Below are 22,297 nucleotides of genomic sequence, written 5' to 3'. Positions count from 1 at the left end.
AATATCGCTGCCCCTGATTTTACTTTTCTTCTCATCTCGCATTATGGCTATCGACAGCCTCTTCTCTGGATTGCCGATGATCACGGTATCAACACCTAAGCCTCCCTTTGTGGCAGCTGTAGCATGTTGGGATACAAGGAATATGTTGGCTGCATTTGTAGCACCTTTATATACGCCTCCTCCATCCACTACAATAATCGCAGGCATGTCGGCCTTAGCTACCAACGGCTTGTAATACCGATTGATGTCTTCAACCTTTAGGTGTTTACGTCTGGGTTTCTTCACAATAGGAGCATTTGCGTACAGTACTAGCTCTTGGCTTTCCGGACCCCATTTCCTAAACACGTAGGGCTGGACGACATCCTCGTCTTTATCCGTGGCAATATACCTGCGTGTAATACACTGTCTCAGACAACTGCAGTTATGTGCCTTGAAGATGTTAGCATCCCGAGCTCTGGCTGTGAGGAAGGGTGAGCGTGTATCCTTGACATTCATTAAGGCTGTACACTTGCGGGATTCCTTCATCCATCCTACAGGGCGTGATATCATCTTGGCCTCGTACGCATTAACACTAACAGCCCTAAGTTGTGGTTCCATAAGCGGATCGCCGTGCTCTGTGGTCACTGGTACCAACCGCTGTCTCTCAGTTGTGTCATCTACAAATTTGGCCAAGTTACCACATGGGTCAGTGGCGTTGGGTATACTTTGATCATAAAATACACATTCTTCATTGGTAGGCAAAGCGCCGATGTTTTTGCCCAAATACACCATGGCTCTGTGAAACACAGACTGTTGTAGGTGTAAGCAGTTTCTAACAGCCAGGTTGTAACACAGCTGCTGGGTTTCCATGTTCCCAATGTACACTTCTTTGAGGGGCACGCCGTGCTCCATAGAAAAATCGGCCTGAGACAGGTCGTGCTTAGTAGAGTCCCCCATCACAGGCCACACTTCGACGGACGTCTCTACACATTCCTGACTGTGGCGATTGTGCCACTCGTTGATCACTGTAGATAAAGGGAAGCCAACTACCACGTTTACTGTGCGCAATGCGTCAACCAGAGAGTTTGCGAATTGGCTGTTGACACGCTCCAAGTCGGCCACCTTCTCATAGTATTCCAACCACGATCTAGAGCCGAAAAAAGACGTTGCCCCCAAAGTCCACATGTCCTTAGTGCTAAGAGGCAGTTTGTTAGCTACGGACCATGTCATGTGTTTTGCGTATTCCCCCTGTGTTATGAGGGTCACTAGAACATCCACTGACACCATGGGTAACATCGCAGGGTTGAGACTTTCAAACATCAGCGTTAGCATCTGCATGGAGGATCTTGTCAACCAGTAGTAGTCCGTAGGACTGTGGTGTCCATCAGCAACGTTGCGTACGTTCTGAGCAAAGAAGAAAATGTTAGCTGCTGTACCGGCCATGTTCATGACCGGGTTGTTAGCCAACAGCTCCAAGGTCTCAGCTAGAGCCTTGGTCTTTGCGTACTGAGACAATTTGTGAGCCATGAAACCGTTCACGGTTTGACTAAGATCCAAGGCAGCAAAGGTCTTTGCCAAGGGGTCTCCGTACACTAGGGCCCCAATGTTAGTGAACACCCCGTAGGCTCGCGCTCCAAGGACCCAAGCCTTCACCGCCAGTTGCGACTTAGGGCCACTTGTGGCCATGCGAGCGTACGCAGAGCCCATGCGCTTCACAGCTCGTCCGTGATCGCTGGGGATGATGGCACTGTGAGCTTCGGACATCATGAAGTTCATGGCCACTTCCACTTCAGGGTTGCCCATAATTTTCTCGAGCTGCACGCGACCCATTTCCACAATTGCCTTGCGCTTCTGTACAAACGCCTTGACGAGAGCCGCTGGAATCTTGGTGACCACTCGGGAGATTACATTCCTGGCGTTGACAGTGGATTCGACTATCATCCTTAGAGACCCGTCTTCTCTTGTAAATTTCACATGCCACTTGTCTTTAAACAGGAACTCTCCATTGTGCTTGGTAGAGAAGTTCTCCTCCTCATACAGGGAGCAGCGCGACGCAGCCCTGCGTCGACGCTTACTGTTGATCCCGCAGGCTGCTATGCCTCTCTCGAAAGCTTCTGGTTCCGTCTCTGGGTTTACAATGAGAGGCTCTCTTTTGGAACCAAATGAGAGCGAACCCATGTCTATATTTATCTCACCTTCAGGTAATTCGGGACTGGCGGGTCTCACATGTAAAGGGGTGACATCTGACACCTTGATAGCAGCTTCTTCTGCCATACTATACACGGGCACATCCGGACAGTCACCCTGGGAAACCCCAAACCAGTTTCGAGCGTCTTGCCGAGATACGGCCCCGACGTCAGCCGGGTTGAGCGCAGATTCCGAAAGGAACGTCTTCCTAGTCGTGATATCCCCTTTCATTTGAAGGGTACGAAGAAAGATACTTGGTTCTATTCTGAAGTAGCTCTCACCATCAACTACATACTCTGAACTTGCACGGGCAGCTGTGTACTTGGCATTCATCTCTCTAGCAAGTAGCATGTCCAAAGGGTTGAGGCCTACAGCTGCCACGTAGGCACGTTTCAGACTCGCCGTAGTATACTCAGCTAGGCCCTGGGTCCTTTGGCCGTAGAGTAACCCAAAGGTTTCGGGAGGTAGCACAAACCTAGTTTCATCAGGGTGAGTTGTCCGAATAGCGTCATGTAAAGTCATTGTAGTCTTTTCAGTCCCCAGGACCCTCTCGACTATCGATCTTTGGCTTGCAGCTATAGTCTTATGCTGCATCGCTCCGATCGCCACGGCAGACCGTGTAGCAGCGGATTTCCGCATGAAGATCAAATCTGAGTTGAACTGGGTGTATTGTGGGTACTCGTAGGGTGTGAGTTCGTAGAAGTAACTTGGTTCCACAAATGACAGCTGGTCGACAAGGGATTGATCTTTACGCTTGGTAGAGGTTACCATGGCCACCTTCATGTCCGCACCAGATTCCAGGTTTGTCTGCTGCTCATGGTCTAAGGGTTTGAATCTAACGTCTGCGTCGTGATACACCAACCGGTCAGCTTGATCGGAGTACGCAGTGAAAGCGACATAGCGCAGGATGTCCGAGGCTGAGGCATAAAAGTTGTTACCTCTAAAGTCCTCATACGCACCCTGTAGATTGTCGTACAACCGGTCCACTTGTTCCGCGAGTCTGGGATTCTTTAGTGTTATCTGCTCTTTAGCTTTAGTGAACACAGCCGTATCTAGTTCCATGACAACTCTACTGCCTTCCACAACACCGCTCTTTTTAAGGTGTTCCATTGTCCCAGAGTCCAACACCAGTCTGTTCTTGTGACAGCCCTCAGCCTGTTCCTTGATAGCATTCATGTGGGGCATCAGGCTCTCCCCGTTGCCTGTCCATGTGGTGAAGTATAATATATCTTCACCTTGGCTCAGTCCTGTAGTAACTAGGCCTAGAAGCACAGTCAGTGCTACTGCAGAGCCTGGCGCTGTGTATAGACCCATCTCTCAGATGAAACTCTGGTTGAAACTCTGGTAGAGCTGGGTAAACTGTGTGGTAGTGGCAATCTTATTTGCCTTATGTACATTAGGGCCCTTAGGGGTGGGGCTATTGTAAAACCAAAGGACTGTCAATTCAACCTATACCTTACCATCCCACCAAGGAGAGGACCATCAGCCCAAGGAGAGGACCATCGGACCAAGGGGAGACCCATCAGACCAAGGAGAGGACTGTCCAACAAAGGAGCAGACCATTCAACCAAGGAGCAAAGCATCACACCTATGGTGAAGCCTAACACTTACGGTGAAGCGTCAAATTAACCCCTTGCCGGGGTGGTGGGTGGATTGTATTGTAGCTGTGCACATTGATGCTTATAGTATGGGTGAACACATTGCAGTGAGGTAAAGCTTGTCTGTTGGAGATGCAATGGGGCCTGCTTTACCGAACCATAATCTTGACCATGACCTATCTCCTAACCTACATATGACTGATGTGTGGATGATGTGTTACATTTAGTTAGCGGTTGTATTCTGAAGTGTAGGTTATACATCAATTTCATCATGGGTGTAGTGCACCTGCGCCTGTCTGAATAATAAAACCTTGTGTTTGACACATGACACATTGTACGTTTGTGTGTTATATCTTGAGTTATATTTCCTTTCTTGTATGCCATGTCACATGAATATACATGCATATACAAGTGAGTTACATATCATGGGTTACATATCATGGGTTACATATCATGGGTTACATATCATGGGTTACATATCATGGGTTACATATCATGGGTTACATAGGCAGTATACAGTCTAGCCCAGGTATAGGCCACGTATAGTCCAAGTGCAAGTACACTACACAGAGTAACGTGCAACTTTATTATCCCGGGGTCCTTCACTGTTCGTGTCTCCAGTCTCAGCCCAAGCAAATTGTCCCCGGAAAGGAGGGTTCTTCCTACACTCAGAGCATGACATAGACGATATCTTAAGTAGCGAACAGTACGACTCACGGCTGACAAACGAACTGCTGCACACCACACAGCCCTGGGTCAATATCTCAGTAAGGTCACACAGCTCCTTATGTGTGAACTCTCCAGGCTTCAGCTTTTCCAGGACCATGAGTAAACTCTCTTTCACATGGAGCGCATCTTTAGGAGTCGTAACGCACACCTCCGTAACCCCAAGCATGCAGCACACAGCGATACATTTCCATCTCCTGAAGCGTAACAACCTGATGTCCAATGCCGATTTTAATAACAGCTTGCTCGATATTGCTGTGACACGTAGGTTCAGGACCTGGGTAGGTTCCAGGGAAGGGGTAGTTTGCCCACTGAGGTGTTCCAGGATTAGATACTTGCACAGTATACTGATTGTGTTCTCACCGTTTGAGGGGAACACGGCCCCTCTCAACCTGCTAATTATCCGCATCTCAGCCTCTTGTATCCCCTTTATATCTGACAAGATCGAGACATCAAAACTGGTGTTACCCGTGTCGCTGGAAGACTCTATAACCAATGCCTTGTGTACCCAGCCGTTGCGTTTGTTCAAGTCCTCTAGCTCGAATGCAGTGAACACAGCATGCATCTTGATTGAGAGCGACAGACATGCCGCTCGGATGTTACCAATGTTCTTCAACAGCTCACTCAGGTCCTCACCTAGGTCGGCGCATGTGGTCATGTATCTGTCCATGATATTCACAGCCGGAATGAGGACAGAGTGATTGTTCTCGGAGAGCACCATGTCGGATGGTATGACGTTAGCAAACCAGCTAACGGATGCCAGCCTATGGTTCTGGTAGTCTGTGATAACATCACTGGTTAGCTCATGAGGGTTAGGGTGATCTATCCCTGTGTCGTTTGCAGAGTTTGTACTGTGCAGATACAATTGGTCCATCAGGGCTCGCTCCAGTTCGACCTTACCCATGACTGGCATACCGAAGTCCAATGTGGGGAACTTGAACACTTGGGGATGCGTAGAGGTAACCGGAGAGCAGTCTTGCTCGTCCCTGAACATTTCCAAGGCGACCAGTTGCTGTTTCCTCCTGGACTTGTTGGGGGCGGTCCGAGCTGTTACACTTATAGGAGAGGGACGTCCGTCAATGGTATTTCGGTTACCGGTTTGCATTTGCCTATCCGAGGACTCCTAATGTTGAGTGTAAACACTAGTACATATCATCTTCACCCTTTATACAACAGCATTGCATTCAACTGTGTTTATTGTGTCCAGCCACAGCTCAACCCAGCTCATCCCAGCTCAAAACTCCAACCAAGGCTAATAAGCAAAGGTGCTCTAAAACTGTTACCGATAACACATTTGTAAACCCATATCCATCACCTTACGTTTAGAATGTAGACCCTCTTAGAACACCCTTCAGTGGTTAGATAGTAGACCAAGGTCCCAATAAGTGGCCTATGCTCTCCTAAGTAAGTAACGTTTGTAAGTACCGTTCAAACACGGCTGATGGCATTTGAATGCTGTTGTTGTGTATGATGTAAATGACACACACTAAAGACTTGTCTGACCCCACTTGCATGAGCCCTAACGTTTCCTCTGTAATGTCTTTTGTGTGCCGTACGTATATTTCAACCCAAAGGTCATAGTGTAACTGACCAACACCATCCAACATACTCGTACTCATCGTCGTGCTCTGGTAATATGTCCTGTCCTGAGATACGAACCCCTTGCACACACCCACGCCCCAGACCCCTGGACAAGCGAGGCTCTTTCTGACTATACCTAGCCGTGAGATCTACTACATGATATTATTCTGTGGCATGGGGACAGGACAGAGATATACAAATATGTCACGGTTCAGCTTTCATTGAAGCATAGACTTTTATTGAGTCATGGTAAGGAAAACATTGTATAGCAACTGAATACACGAATAACATATGTCACACACACCACCACCGCATTCAATACACCTTGGTAAGTTACACACGTTACACAGCTCAAGGACACATATCAGCCAATGGGTTATTATTACATTGTCATTATTTCATTGAGAAACATGAGGTGAAATCGCGAGCCGGTTCATGGTTATCTTGGGCAGTGTTGGGATTGCAGCAGTCCGTCATCTTCACATGGGACCACGGGATAGATTCTCCAATGATAGAGAAGATGGACCTACGGAAGGCATCTAGGGCTTTGTAATCAGCGTCCGTTATATAGAGCTTGAGAGCTGCTATGATGTTTTGGGCAAGGGCCTTATTGCGACCCTTAAATCTATCTATGTAGTACATCTTCAGCCAGGAGTGCACATCTGTGTGAGTCTTGTTTCTTTCGAATATACAGGCCAATCCGTCCACGATGGCTTCAACCAGGTTAATGTCGTCCATCTCACCCTCGGCAAAGTGCTCAGGGTGATGGGGGTTCTTCTCGTAATGGTGCTTGAATCCAATGTTGGCCATGGCTGTCGTGTGAGACTCTGTGTCAGTGTACAATCTATCCAGTGAGCTGGATTTTGCCTCCTCTTCGGTCTGGTCCGCTCCGTAACGTTTGCTGAGCTGGTACCGTTTCTTCCCGTTCACGGCCAGGGCCTCTTTCTCCATGTGTACGGCCATGATACCCGCGTACGCAGCAGCTTCAATTGTACTGGTCTTGCTAGAGTCGTGACACACGATGCTTCTCACGTAGTAACGATCGGCCAGCAGGTCCAGGGTGTCTTCGCAACCCCTGGTGGCTTGTTCTAGAGCTCTGGCAACCATAGCACCGATGACGGTCACAAACGTGTTGTGCGACAGGAAGGCCTTATGATGCTCCCTTGTGGGGAGACTATCCACCAATGCTTTCTCACACTCGGGGCCCCAGACGTTGGCCTTTGTAGCGGAGCACAGGGCATGAACCAGTTTGATAGTAGAGTACGGGGTTTGAGGGACGTCGATCTTCACTTTTTTGGAGCTTGCACTCTTTAAGATGTCTTGGACGGCCTGATTCATCACAGCTGGCTTGTAGACATAGACGTTGTGATCGGGGATCAGCGGTGCTGGTTTCGGTGGCAGCCCACCAGTGTCTTTAGCAGAGGCTCTGGTTCTGGTGGTAGTAGTAGGTTTTGCAGAGGCCATTGTGGTTCTCAAGGCTGGCTTCGTGGTGACAAGATTGACATATGCAAGCACGGATTGAAGGTGATATCTGTGCTGAACAAGGGCGGGGAGGGTTGACTCGAGCACCGTTAATAAATAGAGATGAACCAAACTATAGGTCCTATAGCGAGTATGAGACTCCAGGACATAGGCCTTGGTGATGCGTTTCCAGGAATCACAGCCTTAATAGTGGATCCTAGGTCTACTTTCCTCAAGACGGAGCAGTTTGCGACAGAGAAAGTGTGCACTTCGTTCACGTACCCCACTCTAGCCGACCTCGTACACTGGTAGGTTGCAGTGTGGTTGCACGTGTCACCATAGATCATTAGAGCCTTGGTGCTAGTTACGTTGTGCGACACGGTGAACCCCGAGAGTATATTGTGCCGGTCAATGTATTTGGAGGAGCGTCCGTGTTCGTTGATGTGATACAACCCGACCCTTGTATCGCTCTCAGTCAACACAAACCAGCTAGTGGACATAAATCGGTCAGGATTCGAGCTCGGACACACCAGTTTCACAGTTGCAGGAATGGGGAACATACGCTCCCCGATGGCAGGAGCTTCAACTGTCACATCCACGCTCCGGGCTGCTGCAGTGAGTTGTCTAACATCATTAGGCTCTGTGACCATCCCACCACCACCACCACCACCACCACCACCAGGAGCTACAGTGGTAGACCCAGGCTCGAAACGAGGCTCAGTAGAAGGAGGCTCGGTGGCAGCGTCCGCGGTCGGGGCTGTACCGATCACATCCTCAGGTCTTGCGATTGCGATCAAGCCTCCTGCATCTGTGGCTGCTGTGCTACTAGGCCTACTGTTCCGATGCACATACGCAGAGGGTGCCTGCGTAGTAGAGTTTTGAAACTGGCCCTCTGCAGACAGGAGGGTGACAGTGGATAGTGTAACAAGTAGATAGCTAAAGGGTGTAGTTGAAAACGCCATGGTTTGTCACAAGTAAGACTGGACTGGAGAATGATGTGGATACCACATACACTTAATAGGCTGAGTCTGACAATGAACACCTTCCTCTAAACACCGTTATATATAGGACAGGACATAGACCTGACATGTGTAGGGTAAATCAGCCTTGGTTGGAATGAGGAGTCCTAGAGGAGGTTGTTGTCATCACAGTGCAACACGGGCCCCATCACTACCTACCCCACCCCCTGTAACCTCACAAGAAATTGTCTACACTGCTCAGGCTCGTCATCCTCATCGGCACATATTGGTTCATTGTACTAGACCTGAGTTTTATGACTACAACAATCAATAAAGGGCAGGTTAGAGCGGATAGGGTGATTGAAGCAGCGGCCATGAACCGGCTGCGGCCTATCATGCGCTCACAGTCCACACATTTGATCCCCTGAGATTGCGCCGCTGTCTCAGCGTACACTTTGGCAATGTATTTCCGTGCGGTGGAGTCCATGGCGATTATATCCTCTAACACGGCCTCTCCTCGCCGCAGCAACTCAGAAGACTGAGCGGATCGGTTCCGAACGCTAGCCAGAGACGTGTGTATGTCGGCCTCGGACAGAGAGTACACGTTCGAGATCATCCTGGGCCTATTGGTCACCCGGACCGGACTCTGGTTGTTCCTTGCGTCGATGCCATGTGGTCCGCCAGACGCGGTCCTCAGCGTATACGTGTCCGATTCGGCCTGGTAGCAGATAGGGCCGAAGCACGGGTCTCCACACACAACGGGGCACTCCAAGCCTATCTCACCGTTCTCGTTCACCTCACAGGCTGACACCGTCTCATCGTCGACTTCCAGAGGTTCACATATCCCCCTGGAGTCACACTGGGGCACCCTGTAGTTGGAGTGAGTGTTGTTCACCATCGGCCGGTCCAGCCAACAAGTCCTGTTACCATTAGAGGAGTCTATGAAGGGCATGTACCAGTGGGAGAGCACAACCGGGTTCCAGCTCTCCCGCTTGACGACCATCACGAGCCTAGAGGATGACAGCGAACTGCTCGCCAGAGGTATATCGGTGTACAGCTCCGTGATGAAGTAGGGTTCACACCCCGTCATATCCGCTCTATGTACACCCTGAGCACACGAGAGCAAGCGCTGGTGAGCTCCCTGGAAGGCAAACGTGACGGAGTTGAGCTGGACAGACAACTTGAACGCACCGCTCTTCCAGGTCTCCAGCAACTCGTGGAACTTACTCACACCCTTGGAATTTGAGACCAGCTGGTTGTCTGCGACAGGGTCCGCGTGCAGGGGATCATACGAAAATGTGCTGGGAAAATGATCCACTACGTCTGTCAGGGCGTCGTCGATCAACGTCCTGTAGTATCGCATAACATCCACGACGTGAGGATCTGAAGTTGACACCTTGCCGTTGTACGACAACAGTTTGGATACCGGGTCTGATACGTTCCAGTGGTGGTTGATGATATGCGTGTCCATGAGAGCAGCTAGGTCGTTGAAGGCCGCGTCGAGTGACGCCATGGCCCTTGTGTAAGCGAGCGTGGCCGTTCTCAATGCCACAGTCGCATCGAGCCAGGTGCCAGAAGAGCACAAATGATCGCACCCTTGATGAGACTTGGGTAAGCCTCTGCAGGCCACGTGAGAACACTCGGGATAATCTACCTTGAGCTCAGTCCAGTTCAGCCCTAGGAAGAAATGGTACGCGAAGTAGGAGCTGCCTTTCTTGGGTGTGCGTATCTTCCATCTGCCGGGGTGGAGTATCACCCTGGGATCCATGGAGTCTGAGGCAGCAGCAGTGTCACCGGTTCTGATCAGACGATCCGGTACTGAATCTAGAACGGGAGCCGAGGGTTCGCCGGCGCTTATGGGGTAACGAATAAGACCCAGAGCTGACAACAGTAGGAGCAGATACATGGATTTGAGTGAGGGTGCTGCAGTGATGTTGTACGTAAAGGCCACTGGGTTCTTCATCATTGTAGTTTCCTATAGCGTTGTTGTTCTCTACATTTACTCCCTTTAAGCAAGCAGCAAAGTATCGCGATTAAGGTAATATTGATTAGTATAGCAAGTACAGTAGCGATCAGCGATAGAGCTGAGGTGCGAGTCGACATACACCCTACACGCATCACTGCCAGATCCGACCTCTTCTCATTCCCTACAAGCAAAGAACCGAGTCGAGAGAACACATCACTCAGATCCCCGAGAGACTCGTTCATCCTGCTCACACAATCGTAGGTGTTTTGAATGTCCTTGTCTGAGTAGGATATGCGATCAGCGACACTCCGGTCCATGTCAGGGCAATAGAGTAACGCTATGTGTTGCAGGATCCAGGCTGTGAGAGGCCTCAAGGTTGTCACGTAACTCTTCACCTTGGAGAACACAAGCTCTTCCGTGTCCATGTAGTAGCCCGGAATGTACTGAGGGGACAAAGGTTGCTCCGATCCGAACGAGAACGGTGTTAGGTCACACGGGATCGTACCGTGGATTGCGCCGTGTTTGACATGGATTATCATTTTAACCAATATAGTATCGGCAGAGACCGAGACCCTGGAGATTGCAATTGGGTACCCTGTGCCTCCTTGGGGCCAATTGTTATCAGCGTAGTCACCCAACTCCATGCAGGAACTGGAGCCTCTGATGCACTCTACCGTTTTGGATATCAAGTACATGCTGTCAATAATTGACGCCAACCCCAGTGAGCCTTGGGGATAGGGAAGTGCTGTGCCATTTGTCATCACACTGTTGTTGCTAGAAAGCCAGTCTTCTTCCTCTGTTGTCAGCACAGGGGTCCCGAGCCAGCGACCCGAGTCCAATACACTCTGGAGAACAGCCTCGCTCGATTCTCTGGCGGTCGACAATGACACCAATACCCTAGCGCGATGCGCAGCCCGGCTAATGTAGCTGTCGCAACACTTTGCAAGGCTGTTGCGGTCTTCTTCCCTTGTCTGTATACCAAAGGAAGGGAACCTGAGACCGTTGCTCCGTACAACCGTAGAGGGAGAATGTATGCAGATCCTGTCCCTGTCCTGATCTACAAAAGCTACCAGGTCCTTGTAATTCAAGTTGATAACATGCGCTCCGTACGGTATAAACTTGACCGTGTCGATGGAGTCCCGGATGAGGAGTTCACTGACAGTCAACGGAGCACCTACGTTCATGTCTGAGGACAATCCCAATCTCAAGTTCGGCATGTCAGGAACCAGGACAAAGCTTTTGGACAGCGGCGTCCCTTGGGCCGCGTGCTGGAAAAACATACCACCTTCCAGTTTGTACAGTCCATCCACCTTAGCGTAAGAGTATCCTCCGTCTCCGAACGTGGAGGTCCTCGTGTACCGGTAATGTAAAGTCCGGATCCTGGTGGTGGCCGAGTTGATTATATGCGAGAGCTCCGTGAACGTTGGCAATCCTTCCGAGGTACCAAAGGTGTAGTCAAGATATCCCAGCGAGTATCTACTCACTCCCCACTTGGCCATATCCCTGATGATTCCGGCGAGGTCACGCATAGAGTAATGGACCCTATTGTCATCAGCTCCCCCAGGGTCCGTTTTGACATGTCTGTTGAGGAACCTCACCCCATCGCAGCCGGCGCTGGGTACGTAGTCTGTGGTGGGCACGGAAACCACTATCCCCGCACGGTTGTTAGATCTCTTGCATAGCTCCTCGAAGAGCAACAACCCTGTCCTCTCCGGGTATTGTTCGTCTCGGGATATCCTGATCACATAAGGGTCCTCCAGGGTGTACTCTCCCATGGTCCAGCGACCAGGTCTAACTTGGTTGCAACTTGTATCGGTATGAGCGAACACGGATATGGTGTCCAGGTTCAGAAAGGCTCCGTGTGAAGACACGAGCAGGCCTAGCTGCCGTAACACAGTCTCAGCCTGCTCCTGCTGAGGTGTCAAAGGGTGGGGTTGTGTACGATTGTGAGATTGACGAGGAGTGTAACGTTGACAAGTTAGCACTTTTCCTAGGCTGTCCTCCATGTCCGCCGGTTGAATGGTGTTCGGGCAGATGATGACGACAACATCTCCGTGCCGGCACACGATGCAGTTCTGCGACGATAGTGGAACATCATGACACTCTCGAATGGGATCATCGATAGTTCGCTGGTACAGGGGCTTGGCATCCCGGTCATACACTGTTACCAGTCTAGAACATCGCTCCTTGTCACTACTGCATTGAAAGTAATTGTACTCGGTGTACCTTAGGGTCCGTATAACGTCCGCGAGCGTGTCTGCTGAAAGTCCGGGGATCAACTCTAACTTTGACCCGTATAGGTTGTTGAACATATCAAAGTCTGACGACTTTACGGTCCAAACGTTGACGTCGATTACTACCACTCGCGGAGCTCGGTTCCGCCGCTGCTTAGACTTGAAGGTCGCTATCCAGTCGAGTACAGCAGCAAGTTCTTCATGGTAAGGTGCTGCGGCTCGGCTAGAGTGCAAGAATCTGAGCTTCACGCCAATCTTAGCCCCCCAGCCCTTGAGGATGATAGTTTTCAGAGTATCCTGGCCCGATAGCGGTATGTATAACGCAGGCCTTTTCAACACGGTCTCATCCTTCTTCGATAGGGATCGCACGGCTATTTGCAAGTACGGCTCATCATTCAGACCCTTGGGGGGTTCTTCTAGCCAGACGTCAAACTCCACGAGTACGACATCACATCGCCTCACGTCTAGAGGTGCGGATGGGGCATCTCGGCTCGGCCCAGGCGAGAGGTCGAAAACATCCTTCGTGACTAGACAGAATCGTTCGGTTTTAGGTGTGACCGTGCCGTACAGAACCCGACCCTGGCCCTCGATCGAGGTGTCGGGGTCCTCGTGTGTAATTTCTAGCGTCCAGTCGTTATTGCTATCCTCGACTCCCTTTAACAGATGTGTGAACGGGGTCCTGATGCAGGTAGGTGAGCACAGGCCTTTGGGGTTGGTGTAGTGTAGCAGTGCATGGGTGCAATTACAGACCGGGTGCAGCTTGGGTTTCCACAAGCAGTTGACGTTGAGACCCTGGTGTAACCCTACTGTGACTCCATGATGCTTGTCATAGATGTCAACCTTGACGGACACATAGTCGAACAGACCGCAGTGGAACACTTCCACAACGAGAGAGATGTCCAGCACGTACACGAAGAAGCCGCTCGATTCCCGTTTGGTCCAGTCGAGGCCTCTGGTGATGTTGTATCGCCATTCGGATGAGACAATGCCCATGGTGGAGGCCCCCAACACCAACCTATCACCCGACCTACCTGTGTACCATTTGAGCATTTTGGGTGTGTACCTGTGCGACATGCCCTTGGGAATTGTGACTCTAGTCTGTACTATGAGTGTGTCCTGTTCCCCTACCCACCACGGATTCGGGTGTAGGAACTGAATGGATGTTGTGGGCTCCACATCTCTGCCATCTTTAAGAGTAACAAACGGCTTTGCCACCATGTCATACAGTTTCTTCGCGGTGTAGTAAAGGGAGAGTCTGTTCAGTCTGTAGTACAAGTGTTCAGCTGGGTACTGAATGTCATTCAACATATTTTCAAAGTTGAACATACACGCGGTCAGTTCTTCATACTGGGTCATCTCGCTGCACAGCATTACGACCTCGGCACCCGGTATGTCCCGCACCCAGCTTGCAGTCAGCTCCCTGAGAGTATCAAGAAGTGGGGTAGACTGTACATTGGTCAGGAGGTTCGGTACCTCGTAATGTTCTGAATGTCCGCAAACCGTGTCATGCCAGGTTGTGCCGGCTAGTATCACACTCTGACCGTCAGGACACGAGACCCTGTGCAGCCAACACATCTCGCGACCTTGAAACGTCCCCACGAAATACCCCCTTGGGCACACGGAGGCACATCTTCGTCCTGAGATGATGCGGTAAACCAAAGATGGTTGCCCCAGAGGACACCGGTACAGACATAGTCCCTTGCCTTTGTCCGTGCACCCAAGTAGTGTGTACGGCGGGTTGTTATTTTCGGAGCAGTAGTCTACATCGGTCCGGCAGTTGCGTAGATTGCTGTTGTCCACAAGATTCCCCAGTTTCCTGCGGCCTATACAGCCCGAGACCCACAGCGCTGTTAGCAGATATTTAATGGCAAGCAGGGTCGTCATGGTCATTGTCATCACGCGTGATATTATCGTCCGATTAACAAATCGGTTACAGTTAATTTTAAGGAAAGTCACAGGAATACACCCGAGGCTCTCCGGGCTAGGATCTACAGGTAACGATGGAACATCCCACGCAGAAAACCCTCCTGAGTCTCTTTGACGGCACAGGCAGTATTTGCAGGCCATTCGTCAAAGCCGGCTGGAACGTGCAAAGGCTAGACATCGACGGTAGCCACGGTGCTAATATCGTTGTAGACATAAGAAACTGGGACCCTGCCACAGAGTGGTCAGGGCCAGCTCCCGACGTTATATTTGCCGGCCCGCCTTGTGAAAACTACAGCTCGGCCAGGACTCACGCTAAGACACCAAGGGACCTGACGCTCGCCGACTCTCTGGTGAGAAAGACTATAGACATCATAGAGTACTTCCATAACGCCAACCCTGCCATGCAGTACTTTGTGGAAAACCCAGACTCCAGTATGCTCTGGGAGAGATGGGTTTCGCACAGGCTTTATGACGATACAGAGAATCACCCCATGAGCGTCTTTGTCAAGCTGATGAATGTGGGTGAAGGAAAAAAAACCTGTCAGAATGTCATGCATGCCAAGAGCCAGGGGTTCAGGATGCCCTCTAAGGACAAGCACGTTGTTAGACTCGACTACTGTCGATACGGCACCAAGTACAGAAAGAGGACCCGGTTGATGACCAACAACCCATTCCAAGGCGTAATGTGCAAAAAGAACTGTGGCAACATCAGGGACGGTAAGCACATCGAGGTAGCGCAACGCGGACCGCGCTTGTACTCCAACAGAGTGACACTCGGAAAGCGTACGCACACCATGGATGAGCTACATGCGTACCCAGCCGGTCTAGTGACCACCATATTCAAGCATGTCAACAGAGGCCTCTCCTGCTGCGAGAGACAGGGTCCTGGTCCTACACACCCGGAGCCCGTGTTGACTCCACTAATGACTACTTGATGCATACCACCACATTGCCTTGCCTGTGTTGTTTGTGTGTTGTCGTCTTGTGATACATGTACACTATACCTTTACCGAATTGGGTATGTACTAGCCATATTATACCTAGCCATATACCAAATATGCCAAAGTCCAGAGATTCATATAGTGATATAGTGAGTTTGTTGTTGTGATACAGTAGACAGTGATGACAGACACACCGTGATGACATTGTTGCCATTGAAATGTAAAATAAACCACTTGCAACCATTCGAGGGTGTCACATTTGTGTTTTTATTATTTCAACAAAGGCCATGGGGATGCCCACCATGTACGTTGTGTGTGTGTGTGTGTGTGTGTGTGTGTGTGTGTGTGTGTGTGTGTGTGTGTGTGTGTGTGTGTGTGTGTGTGTGTGTGTGTGTGTGTGTGTGTGTGTGTGTGTGTGTGTGTGTGTGTGTGTGTGTGTGTGTGTGTGTGTGTGTGTGTGTGTGTGTGTGTGTACATACTACATGTCAGGGTACGAAACATTTTGGTTTAGTGTGCGTAGCAAAGACCAGAGCACCCAACTTGGACTTTGAGTGCACTCTATTGTGTATAGGACAAGGGTAAGTTGTAGACCGTTCATTTGCCTGGACACAAAACAGTCCAGATCCCGTCTTCCTGATAGTCACAGGGACACCCCAGAGCAATGCCAGTCTCCGAGCTTCGCTTTCCACCCGAGCTTGATCCGACACTTCCTCGAGGCCGGAGACTACCAAGGGTTGACAGCATCTCTGGGTTTTCAAGACACCGCGGAAACGACTCCCCAGTGATGTTACATCGACTAGTATGTGGTTCGAGGACAGTCCCACCGACAGGGACAGCGGGTCATCGAAGCCAGGGTCTTCTATGTCTTGAATGTTGAACGTGTCCACATACTCGAACCCTGAGTCCTCCTTATAGCAGTTGGGCAGCCGTACGGACTTCCTAAACGAATACGGCGCCTTGTCGATAGAAGACCTCCTTTTCTCCGCATGATCAGAGTTCAGCCTAAGATACCTAGATCCCGAAGAGTTACACCCTCCCCTTCTCATCGCATCTCCCAGGTTGCATAGTCCGCAAGATTCGGCTATGGCCGGGAAGGACAGTAGAACGTAGTTGAGAGAGACCTTCTCCATTTCGTCGAGTAAAGGCTTGTACGCCTCTATCCCCTCATAGCTGCACAGTTCCACCGGCAGATACCAGAGCATCCTCAGACTCAGCTTAGACTTGGCTGACTTGGCCGAGGAAGCCCTGATGTACACGGCGATCTTACCCACCACATTGGCCAGATCTCTGAGAGATGGGTCACTCTCCAGCTCGCAGAGTTTCACTTTCACAACTCTCAATAGAGACTCCACTATCACCAAGATCATACTCCTGGTCAAGGCCTCTGAGACTTTACGCTTGGTGGAGCGATCCGCATGGGTAGCGAATTTCTTGTTGCATGTCTGGCAACACTGGAGGTCCACGTCCAGGTTCAACCTGCTCACAGGCCTGCCGGGTAGAAACACCTCGTTGTAGCACAGACGAGAGCGCTCCGTATCTCGGTCCACCACAATGGTACTCAAGTGTCCTCTTGAAGTGACCGTGTACCTACGCACTGTCTTACCCGTCGCAGGGTCGACGGGGTCTTCCATTAGCAGCACGGGGTTGACAGAGCCCCACTTTTCACGGGACGGTAGAATCCCCAAGGGCTTGAGGGTGCGCGTTATACAGTACTCTACCAAGTCGTCAAACCTTAGATCATCGCTCAGGTGCACCGTGAAGATGTAAGGGAAAGCCCTCTGTCTGTCCGTTAGAGTCCCCGGGAGGTTGTTGAACCTTTGTATGGTGTTCACGGTGTATAGGTCGCTTGTGTCTTCCCTTAGGCAAGGTGAAACAGGGCGAATCGGATTGCCTGAGCTCCGTTCACCCGGCATCTGGTTTTCAGCTGAGTCTGAGTCGTAGTCTACATCATTGAGATTGTTATCACCTTGTGTGTCTTTGTCTATGTCACCATTAGACAAGGGCTCCTCCTCTCCCTTTTCATCTAGCCCTTGGTGTTCTTGATCCTCTTCACCTTTCTCTCTGTTGTTGTCAGGGTAGTTCCAATGTGAAAACGAGATATGATCTACTCCTACCAACGGGATCCCATGGAGAGACTGATGGTCCGCAACACTTCTGTCCAGTAGTCCCCCTGTAGCTATCATGGCGACCGGTTCAGGGGGTTCCAAGCTAACCTTATCGGAGTAGTACAGGCCGAGAGCTCGGTTGAATAGAGGGTAGTGGTGCATGATGTCATACTTTCTGTTGAGCATCTCACCTACCGTGTGGCAAAAGAGCGAGCACACTCGGGAGCCGAGCTGTAGTTCCTCGTCATTAGAGTTCTGTGTGTGATGCTCTAAAAATATAGCACACTTGACACCCTTTGACATACACATTTCGACAAAATCAACCTGCGTAGCCACGGCTCGCAGGTCTACAATAGGCTCCAGACCATCGTATTCGAAACGTATGTCTAGCCCCAGTACGCAGGTTGTTTCCCCAGATCCCGGGATGGTAACATCCTTGAGCACCCGAGTGAAGAGGCTCATCGTGTCTTCAAAGTCTGAGGCTACTATGCAGGCGCGTAGCAAGTCTCCTGCTCGCAGAGTTAGAGAACCAGGTGACGTGTTCCACATGTGCCACTGGTCTTCAAGGCTCCCTCGGGTGAAGTAGCAGCAGTTATCTTGAGGCTTCCGAGGCTTTGAAGATGACTTGTTGTCACTTGAGGTCATCACTTGACTCCGTTTCAGTCCATGTGCCTTGTTCACGTTAGATGTCATGGTTGCCGAGACCCAGAAATAATAGAGCTAGATTAAACGAAAGTCGACTTTGGACTGGGAAATTCTTAATGTACATTGACATTGGGCTACCTTTGGTTGGAGGTTCACCTCATCTGATACACGCCCCGCCCCTTCTCACTATCAATGTTTTGAAATCCACCACACATCCACACCTACCTAGGTCAGATGTCTAGGCAGTGATTTTACACTACCAAGTCCGGGTGTATCTATATTGATGGGACATCTCTTCTTGTCATATATATTGTCAACAGGTAATTAAATACCGATCCATCTATATCTACCTTTCAAACTCTAGGCCTACTCACCACAAGAGGAGTCTTTCTGGCAGTCTTGGCAGAATGACAGAATGACTCACGGGGGCGGGACTAATGACCGGGTCATCAATCAAACAGACCTTGACAGAAGCCACCGGATAACACAGTACCACATCACGGCTTTACCTAACCCTTTCCTAATAGTTTTGTGTTTGTTATTGGTACTATGTTTGTTACCTTTCATTATTACTGCTCCATACATATTAAACACAGTACAAACAAAATATATGTCCAAAGTATCTGTTCCGTTATTACTAGGCACAAGGGACATTAGGCTGTATGTAGTTCATGAGGGGACATAGGTCTGGGTTGACCCACTTAAAGCTTCCCCAACATCCATATGACTCCGTCCATATGACGATCCCCCTCCGATGCTCCCTTTATGCTCCGTTTATTATGCTCCCTTTACTCCCTTTACCTATATTGGAAGAATACCAACTCTTTCGGATATTTCGGTCCTTACATAGGGGGTCCTTACATTGGGTTTGATGTGTGGGATGTGTGGTATTTGGATGTGTGATTGTGACTGCCATGCCCAGGGATAGCATACAGCTCATTTCGGGCAGAACCGGTAAGGATAGGTAAGGATAAGGATAGAGACCCATGTCAGATCAGAACAGACAATATCACTGAGGAAAAGAGGGTAACATGGTATAATATGTGTCTACAAATACTCACATCGTTACTGGAAGATGAACCGGAAGAGAAGATGAGGAAAACCAAGGATAAAATAAAGACCGACACATGTTCTAGACACATATTTTAATAGTGGAATGCAAATTGTTGTCCTTTTGCGCTCATCTCGTCGTCGTCCCACGTTGTCCTTCAGCGCTCATCACAGCTTTACCTAACCCTTTCCGAATAGTTTTTGTGTTTGTTATTGGTACTATGTTTGTTACCTTTCATTATTACTGCTCCATACATATTAAACACAGTACAAACAAAATATATGTCCAAAGCATCTGTGTCGTTATTACTAGGCAACCTGAAAAGAAGATGAGGAAAAGACAAGGATAAAATGAAGGCCAACACAAATTCTAGACACATATTTTAATAGTGGAATGAAAATCGTTGTCCTTCTGCGCTCATCTCGTCGTCGTCGTCCCACGCCGTCTCCTTCTGCGATCATCTCGTCGTCGTCGACCCACGCCGCCTCCATCTGCGCTCATCTATCTCGTCGTCGACCCACGCCGCCTCCATCTGCGATCATCTCGTCGTCGTCATCCCACGCCGCCTCCATCTGCGATCATCTCGTCGTCGTCATCCCACGCTGCCTCCATCTGCGCTCATCTATCTCGTCGTCGTCGTCGTCCCACGCTGCCTCCATCTGCGCTCATCTATCTCGTCGTCGACCCACGCCGCCTCCATCTGCGCTCATCTCGTCGTCGTCGTCCCACGCCGCCTCCATCTGCGATCATCTCGTCGTCGTCATCCCACGCTGCCTCCATCTGCGCTCATCGATCTCGTCGTCGTCCCACGCCGCCTCCATCTGCGCTCATCTATCTCGTCCTCGTCGTCGACCCACGCCGCCTCCATCTGCGCTCATCTCGTCATCGTCGACCCACGCCGCCTCCATCTGCGATCATCTCGTCGTCGTCATCCCACGCTGCCTCCATCTGCGATCATCTCGTCGTCGTCGACCCACGCCGCCTCCATCTGCGCTCATCTATCTCGTCCTCGTCGTCGACCCACGCCGCCTCCATCTGCGCTCATCTCGTCATCGTCGACCCACGCCGCCTCCATCTGCGCTCATCTCGTCGTCGTCGACCCACGCCGCCTCCATCTGCGATCATCTCGTCGTCGTCATCCCACGCTGCCTCCATCTGCGATCATCTCGTCGTCGTCGACCCACGCCGCCTCCATCTGCGCTCATCTATCTCGTCCTCGTCGTCGACCCACGCCGCCTCCATCTGCGCTCATCTCGTCGTCGTCGACCCACGCCGCCTCCATCTGCGCTCATCTCGTCGTCGTCGACCCACGCCGCCTCCATCTGCGCTCATCTATCTCGTCCTCGTCGTCGACCCACGCCGCCTCCATCTGCGCTCATCTCGTCATCGTCGACCCACGCCGCCTCCATCTGCGCTCATCTCGTCGTCGTCGACCCACGCCGCCTCCATCTGCGATCATCTCGTCGTCGTCATCCCACGCCGCCTCCATCTGCGCTCATCTCGTCCTCGTCGACCCACGCCGCCTCCATCTGCGCTCATCTATCTCGTCCTCGTCGTCGACCCACGCCGCCTCCATCTGCGCTCATCTCGTCGTCGTCGACCCACGCCGCCTCCATCTGCGATCATCTCGTCGTCGTCGACCCACGCCGCCTCCATCTGCGCTCATCTCGTCGTCGTCGTCCCACGCTGCCTCCATCTGCGCTCATCTCGTCGTCGTCGACCCACGCCGCCTCCATCTGCGCTCATCTCGTCGTCGTCGACCCACGCCGCCTCCATCTGCGCTCATCTATCTCGTCCTCGTCGTCGACCCACGCCGCCTCCATCTGCGCTCATCTCGTCATCGTCGACCCACGCCGCCTCCATCTGCGATCATCTCGTCGTCGTCATCCCACGCTGCCTCCATCTGCGATCATCTCGTCGTCGTCGACCCACGCCGCCTCCATCTGCGCTCATCTATCTCGTCCTCGTCGTCGACCCACGCCGCCTCCATCTGCGCTCATCTCGTCATCGTCGACCCACGCCGCCTCCATCTGCGCTCATCTCGTCGTCGTCGACCCACGCCGCCTCCATCTGCGATCATCTCGTCGTCGTCATCCCACGCTGCCTCCATCTGCGATCATCTCGTCGTCGTCGACCCACGCCGCCTCCATCTGCGCTCATCTATCTCGTCCTCGTCGTCGACCCACGCCGCCTCCATCTGCGCTCATCTCGTTGTCGTCGACCCACGCCGCCTCCATCTGCGCTCATCTCGTCGTCGTCGACCCACGCCGCCTCCATCTGCGCTCATCTCGTCGTCGTCGACCCACGCCGCCTCCATCTGCGCTCATCTATCTCGTCCTCGTCGTCGACCCACGCCGCCTCCATCTGCGCTCATCTCGTCATCGTCGACCCACGCCGCCTCCATCTGCGATCATCTCGTCGTCGTCATCCCACGCTGCCTCCATCTGCGATCATCTCGTCGTCGTCGACCCACGCCGCCTCCATCTGCGCTCATCTATCTCGTCCTCGTCGTCGACCCACGCCGCCTCCATCTGCGCTCATCTCGTCATCGTCGACCCACGCCGCCTCCATCTGCGCTCATCTCGTCGTCGTCGACCCACGCCGCCTCCATCTGCGATCATCTCGTCGTCGTCATCCCACGCTGCCTCCATCTGCGATCATCTCGTCGTCGTCGACCCACGCCGCCTCCATCTGCGCTCATCTATCTCGTCCTCGTCGTCGACCCACGCCGCCTCCATCTGCGCTCATCTCGTTGTCGTCGACCCACGCCGCCTCCATCTGCGCTCATCTCGTCGTCGTCGACCCACGCCGCCTCCATCTGCGCTCATCTATCTCGTCCTCGTCGTCGACCCACGCCGCCTCCATCTGCGCTCATCTCGTCATCGTCGACCCACGCCGCCTCCATCTGCGCTCATCTCGTCGTCGTCGACCCACGCCG

Source organism: Coregonus lavaretus (assembly GCF_964263955.1).
Source record: "Coregonus lavaretus genome assembly, chromosome: 9".
Taxonomy (NCBI): domain Eukaryota; kingdom Metazoa; phylum Chordata; class Actinopteri; order Salmoniformes; family Salmonidae; genus Coregonus; species Coregonus lavaretus.
This window is presented reverse-complemented; position numbering follows the sequence as displayed.